This window comes from Silurus aristotelis, assembly GCF_946808225.1.
Source record: "Silurus aristotelis genome assembly, chromosome: 16".
Taxonomy (NCBI): Eukaryota; Metazoa; Chordata; class Actinopteri; order Siluriformes; family Siluridae; genus Silurus; species Silurus aristotelis.
In genome coordinates this window covers 17,114,811-17,121,001 of record NC_139589.1, presented here as the reverse complement: position 1 = coordinate 17,121,001, position 6,191 = coordinate 17,114,811, and the positions used below count along the sequence as shown (strand labels likewise).

At 35.0% G+C, this 6,191-nt stretch overlaps 1 long non-coding RNA gene across 1 annotated transcript; it reads left to right on the top strand.

Moving 5' to 3' along the window:
- The first annotated feature begins 1 nt into the window (after position 1).
- Positions 2-5,981, top strand: LOC310739406. The gene is made up of 4 exons (XR_014537385.1): positions 2-202; positions 1,171-1,638; positions 1,968-2,362; positions 3,638-5,981. It is a non-coding gene; the product is annotated as an uncharacterized lncRNA (long non-coding RNA).
- The last annotated feature ends 210 nt before the right edge of the window (positions 5,982-6,191 follow it).

Below are 6,191 nucleotides of genomic sequence, written 5' to 3'. Positions count from 1 at the left end.
ACGCAGTATTGGGGACGGACGCAGGTTGGCGCTGTGTTAGAATGGCTATTAAAAGAGCCCAAAAAGGTTTGGTACATGCGCGAAAGTACTGTAATGTGGAATAAAAACATTTAAGCCCTCAACAATATGGAACATTATATAAATAGATGTATGCATACAAATAATTTAAGTTATATGCCTATTTAAATAAATAGGGAGAAGAGTAACATGACTAACTATACATCATTCTAAAGCTCCAAGTCTCAAGCAGCGATTTCAGATCACTGTTTTTCAATGGAAAACGTATAACGAATGTATTTGCTGAATTTGTGTGAGCAGTACACAACAACAACATGCATTAAAAAACGCACTACTTACATTAATATTGTAATAACGAGTCACAAACACATCCACTGCTGCTAATCCCGGTTTGTTAGGAAAGATCAGGGTCCGGTGAACAATATAAGCCGTAAAGCATTTCTGCTCCAAACAAACAATAGTGTTGTAATTAAGATGTGTATTCATTTGTTAACGTCAAAGAACTTCGGCTGGTGTTTGTGTTTATATATTTCCGAATAACTTTCACATAAAAAACGACATCTTGCTGAAATAATGTTCAATGCAGGAAATGTATATCTATAGTACTTCATCATCTATAACTTAATATCTTTTTGAGCAATATCAACTTTGATGATGGACAGTAAAGCTTAAAGTGTCTTCTTTCCAAAGATATTTAAATTGTGTAGGTAGCACATTTTTTTTTATCAGGAACTGTTAACATTTAAAGTTAGGTAGAGCATTTCAGCTGTAAGTCCTAAAATTTGGGTGGGGAGGGGCGAAACAGACAAAGTATCAGATAAATGTTTGTAGGAATCTCATTTTTAATGATATCTTCATTCAATTTAAAATATAAACTCATGAGACATGTGGCTTTTAACCCATTACTTTTCTGGATTGCTATAGGACAGATTTCATGTATTTACAGTATCTATGAAGGAAAAAAAAATATTTAAGGAATTTTTTTTCTACAGTACTTAATCGTCTGTAACTTATTATTTTTTTGAACAATATCAACAGTGAATAATGGACAGTAAAGCTCAAAGTGTCTTCTTTTTAGAAATATTTAAATTGTGTATGAAGCCCACTTTTATCAGGAACTGTTAATATTAAAATTTAGGTAGGGCATTTCAGCTGTGAGTCCCAAAATCTGTGTCGAAGGCTAACAAATTTATGAATAGTTTATATCAAAACCGTTTCAGATTGCATATAAAATGTATCATAAAGGTCTGTTAGATAGATATATATGTTATATACATATATATCCATCACATCTATGTTATTGTTACTAATATGTTCTACCAAAACCCATTGGTAGAAGAATGCTGACGATGGAGCCACCAGGAAAGAGGAAAAGAGGAAGGCCAAAGAGGAGGTGAATGGATGTGGTGAAGGAAGACATGCAAGAAGGTTTTTAACACTCTAATCAACATTGACATGGACAAATATGGATGCTTATGCAAATGTATGTTTATTATTAATGAAACCATACTAAACATAGAGCATGAATTCAAAAATATTCGTAAATTACGTAAATCATCAGAACACCAAACAGAACTTTTGCTATGTTTCCACACGGATGGTTTTAATTGCCAGATGTGTGTATATTGTCAGATTTTGGCGCTTGATTTGAGGTTTTTCGTTGGAGAATAATATATATATATATATATATATATATATATATATATATATATATATATATATATATATATATATATATATATATATATATATATATATATATAGTGTTTGTGTAGGAATCTCCTGTCCCTACAGACTCACATTATTTTTTTGGGATCAAGTGCTTGAGCATAATCTTACAATGGCAATTAATACACAGCAGAAAATACCCCCTTAAGCTCATTTACAATCACAAGTCAACTTATGCCACAGTAATAAACTTTAAAAATAAGTTGGGTAAACAGCGATAGATAGATAGATAGATAGATAGATAGATAGATAGATAGATAGATAGATAGATAGATAGATAGATAGATAGATAGATAGATAGATAGATAGATAGATAGATAGATAGATAGATAGATAGATTTTTTGTAATGGGAAATTTACTAGGTATAGCAGTATCTACCAATGTTAGGAAGGTTTCCTATCTGGCTCGAAGGACCAAATAAGAGAGTTTCACTATCTGGTGTGGGCTGATCAGGAGATTGTACTCGCCCCGTGTCAGTAAGAACACAATACAGGATTTAGAACACTCAAACTGGGTTTAGAATTGATTCTTGCTGTTAGTTCCTAGCTGCTGTTCAGTAGGTTGCTTGATGCCGAATGCTCTGTTTTTAGGCCTTTTATACTCTTAATTACGGTGGCCGAGAAGTGCAAAACACATTAACAAATCCGAAAACAAATTAACAAATCCAAAAACAAAACAACAAATCCAAAAACAAATTACCAAATCCAAAAACAAATTAACAAACCCAAAAACAAATTAACAAATCCAAAAACAAATTAACAAACCCAAAAACAAATTAACAAATCCATAAACAAATTAACAAATCCAAAAACAAAACAACAAATCCGAAAACAAATTAACAAATTCAAAAACAAAACAACAAATCCAAAATCACACTAACAAATCCGAAAAAAAAATTAACAAATTAGAAAACACTAACAAATCCAAAAACAAAATAACAAATCCGAAAACAAATTAACAAATTCAAAAACAAATTAACAAATCCGAAAACAAATTAACAAATTCAAAAACACATTAACAAATCCAAAAAACACAACGACAAGCCAGACAAACCGGAAAAGATAGGTATAGTTTGCGAATGGAAACTTACAGATCATTGGACAAGACACCTGTCAGTCAAGATATACAGGTGAGTGACAGGTGTCTCGTCCAATGATCTGTAAGTTTCCAATCGCAAACTATACCTACCTTTTCCGGTTTGTCTGGCTTGTCGTTGTGTTTTTTGGATTTGTTAATGTGTTTCGTGCAACGATTCAGACAAACCGGAAAAGGTAGGTAGTTTGTAAATAGAAACTTACAGATTATTGGACAAGACACCTGTCACTCACCTGTATATCTTGACTGACAGGTGTCTTGTCCAATGATCTGTAAGTTTCCATTCGCAAACTATACCTACCTTTTCCGGTTTGTCTGGCTTGTCGTTGTGTTTTTTGGATTTGTTAATGTGTTTTTGAATTTGTTAATTTGTTTTCGGATTTGTTAATTTTTTTTGAATTTGGTAATTTGTTTTCGGATTAGTTAATTTGTTTTTAAATTTGTTAATTTGTTTTTGGATTTGTTATTTTGTTTTTGGATTTGTTAGTGTTTTCTAATTTGTTAATTTGTTTTCGGATTTGTTAATGTGTTTTTGGATTTGTTGTTTTGTTTTTGAATTTGTTAATTTGTTTTCGGATTTGTTGATTTGTTTTTGGATTTGTTGATTTGTTTTTGGATTTGTAAATTTGTTTTTGGATTTGTTAATTTGTTTTTGGATTTGTTAATTTGTTTTTGGATTTGGTAATTTGTTTTCAGGTTTGTTAATTTGTTTTTGGATTTGTTAATTTGTTTTTGGATTTGTTAATTAGATTTTGGATTTGTTAATGCACTTCTCGGCCACCGTACTTAATGGAGAACTGTGATGTTATAGGTAACTTGTCATGCTTGGTAAACTGTATGTCTGCCTCTAATGGTGAAGCGTGGAAATACAACTGAATGGGAATCCTTCTTACAACCAACCTAGGCAATAAGGCATGCAATAAATACTAGCATTTAGAGTAAAAAAGAGTAATGAACTTAAGTTAAAAACCCAAACCAATTATTAAAAGCTAAATTACCTCTTTTCACAGTGTTGGTGTTTAACCACAAATAGAACAAATATCATAAGCTGCTGTGGCTGATGATAGGTGTGAATGTTCTCCATGGCATTGACAGATGGCCAGATCTATATATATCAGTAAAGTCAGCAACAGAACCTGACTATTGTTTTGTTCACAGTTTTTGCTTTGTGCTTCGCTTTGATCCTATTGTAAAGTGTCTCATTATTGTAAAACATGTAGTTGTCTTCATAGCTATTTACACACACTGCTCTTAGCTTGCAAGGGTACTCGATTGTCTCCAGCCATTTTGGGTTAGGTTAAGATTTACCCATGTTGATGATTCCTGCCTACATTCACATTTGCTGAACTGCACATGGTGACATTGTATAGTTTTAACATAAAAAAAAAAACACTTAAAACATAAAACATAAAAAACACAAATTAATTATAGAAATCTGTCTAAAGCATAAAAAGATCATGCCATTTCGAATCCAAGACACTTTAATACTTAAAGTAATTCCATACATTTGTAAAATATTAGACAACTAATGATTTTGTGGGAACCCTGCGCAAAAGCCGTTTCGTGCAGTTTGTCACAAGAAATTAACAATCCTAGAATATCTGTCTGTGACTAAAGATTTGCACAGAATTTTAAAAAGTTAAATAGAAGAAGTAGAAACTAGTGAACAGCAGAGATGAAACTTCATTTAAGTTTATTTAAGCTTTCAGGTAACCTGAAATATCGTCTCTAGGTTACGTATGTAACCCTGCGTAGACGCTGCGTAGACGCTGCGTCGCAACGCTTTGGGAATGCTTTTGCGCTGTTCCCGCTCAGAATCTCGTGTTTAATCTGTCCAATGGAAGGCGTGGCATCACCGCCGGGGTGACGTCAGGACCAGGAAGCTATAAAAAGCACATGGAGTAAAGCAGTCGCTAGCTTCTGTTTGTTCGTGAAGCGCTAAATTTGTGTATTTATGTCTATTGTTTGGCAGTGTGGCATATAGATGCAGCGTCTCCTTCTCTCGGGGAACTGGGGTTACATACTTAACCTAAAAACGTTCCCTTTCAGGAACTCAAGCTGCATCGCAACGCTTTGGGAATGAGAATCCAATACCGCCAGACTGACTAGTCCCTGACTAGTGTGTATGAGCATAGCTAGGTTGAAAGGATGGAGGGACCAGGAGTGGCACTGAGGTCAAAGTTACAGAACCTGACAAAGGTCAGTGGGATGGACCAGCCCGCAGCATTGCAGATGTCTTAGAGGGACACTCCAGAGGACCAAGCCTTAGAGGCTGCCACACTCCAGGTAGAGTGCGCTATGACCCCGAAAGGAGCGGGGAGACCAGAGGACTCATAAGAAGATGCAATAGCATTAAGGACCCATCTGCTCAAGGTCTGCATGTTAGCAGGGAGGCCTCTCCTCTAAGGACCGTAGCAGACGAGCATCTTATCTGACTACCTACAAGAACTTGTCCTGTGTACGTAAATTCTAACGATGACAGTGCAGTGGGCAGTGGTCTCACTGAAGCATGTTATCAAGCCAGGAATGTCCTCACTTCACAGACTGCATATAACAAACAACAAAAAGAAAAGATATGCAGATCCTGAAACAACTGCTTCACTCCAAACCATGAGAACAGCACTTCAGCAGCATGCCAGGCTGACAAACTATGTGCAGACTTTCAAACTTTTTCATCACAATGTAAAAAGACTGCCGTCTCACGTTAAGGATATCAGATCCCACCATAAAATGCTGCTCTCTGATATCCTGTGCATAACAGAAAGGCACTTGTCTGGTTTGCTCTTTCCACTGCATCTCCAGTTCAAAGGATACAGTACATGATCTTTGCCTGCAACTGACACATATCCTATGCAACATATTCAGAGATTTTAAAGAAAGTCACAAATGGTGTGGCAATATAGTCTAAAGAACTAATTTAAGCCCAAGCCAGACAGTGCCTGACACTATACACAGTGTTATTGACCTTGAGTTTGTCCTCCTTAAGACTGATGCTCCACTAACATTGATAACTTCGACTGTATCTCATCCACCAAATTAGTGTAGATAATTTTTTCAACCAAATCTTCAAAGCTTGCTTGACACCATGGATATAAGATACTTAAGAGACTTGAGAGTCTCTAGGGACTTAAGAAAAAAAGACTTGCTTTGTGCTGGCAAGAAACTGATGGGTATCTGATTCAATCATAAGGTTAGACCTAAGTGATTTCAGCTGCCACAGCAAAAAATACACATATATTTATTTCTCCATGCGGAATGCTTGCACAACCCAAGACAGTACATAAAATATTACAAAACAACGTGAATTAGGAAATATAAAGCAAAAAGTTAGGTTTGGTCTTCTATCTGG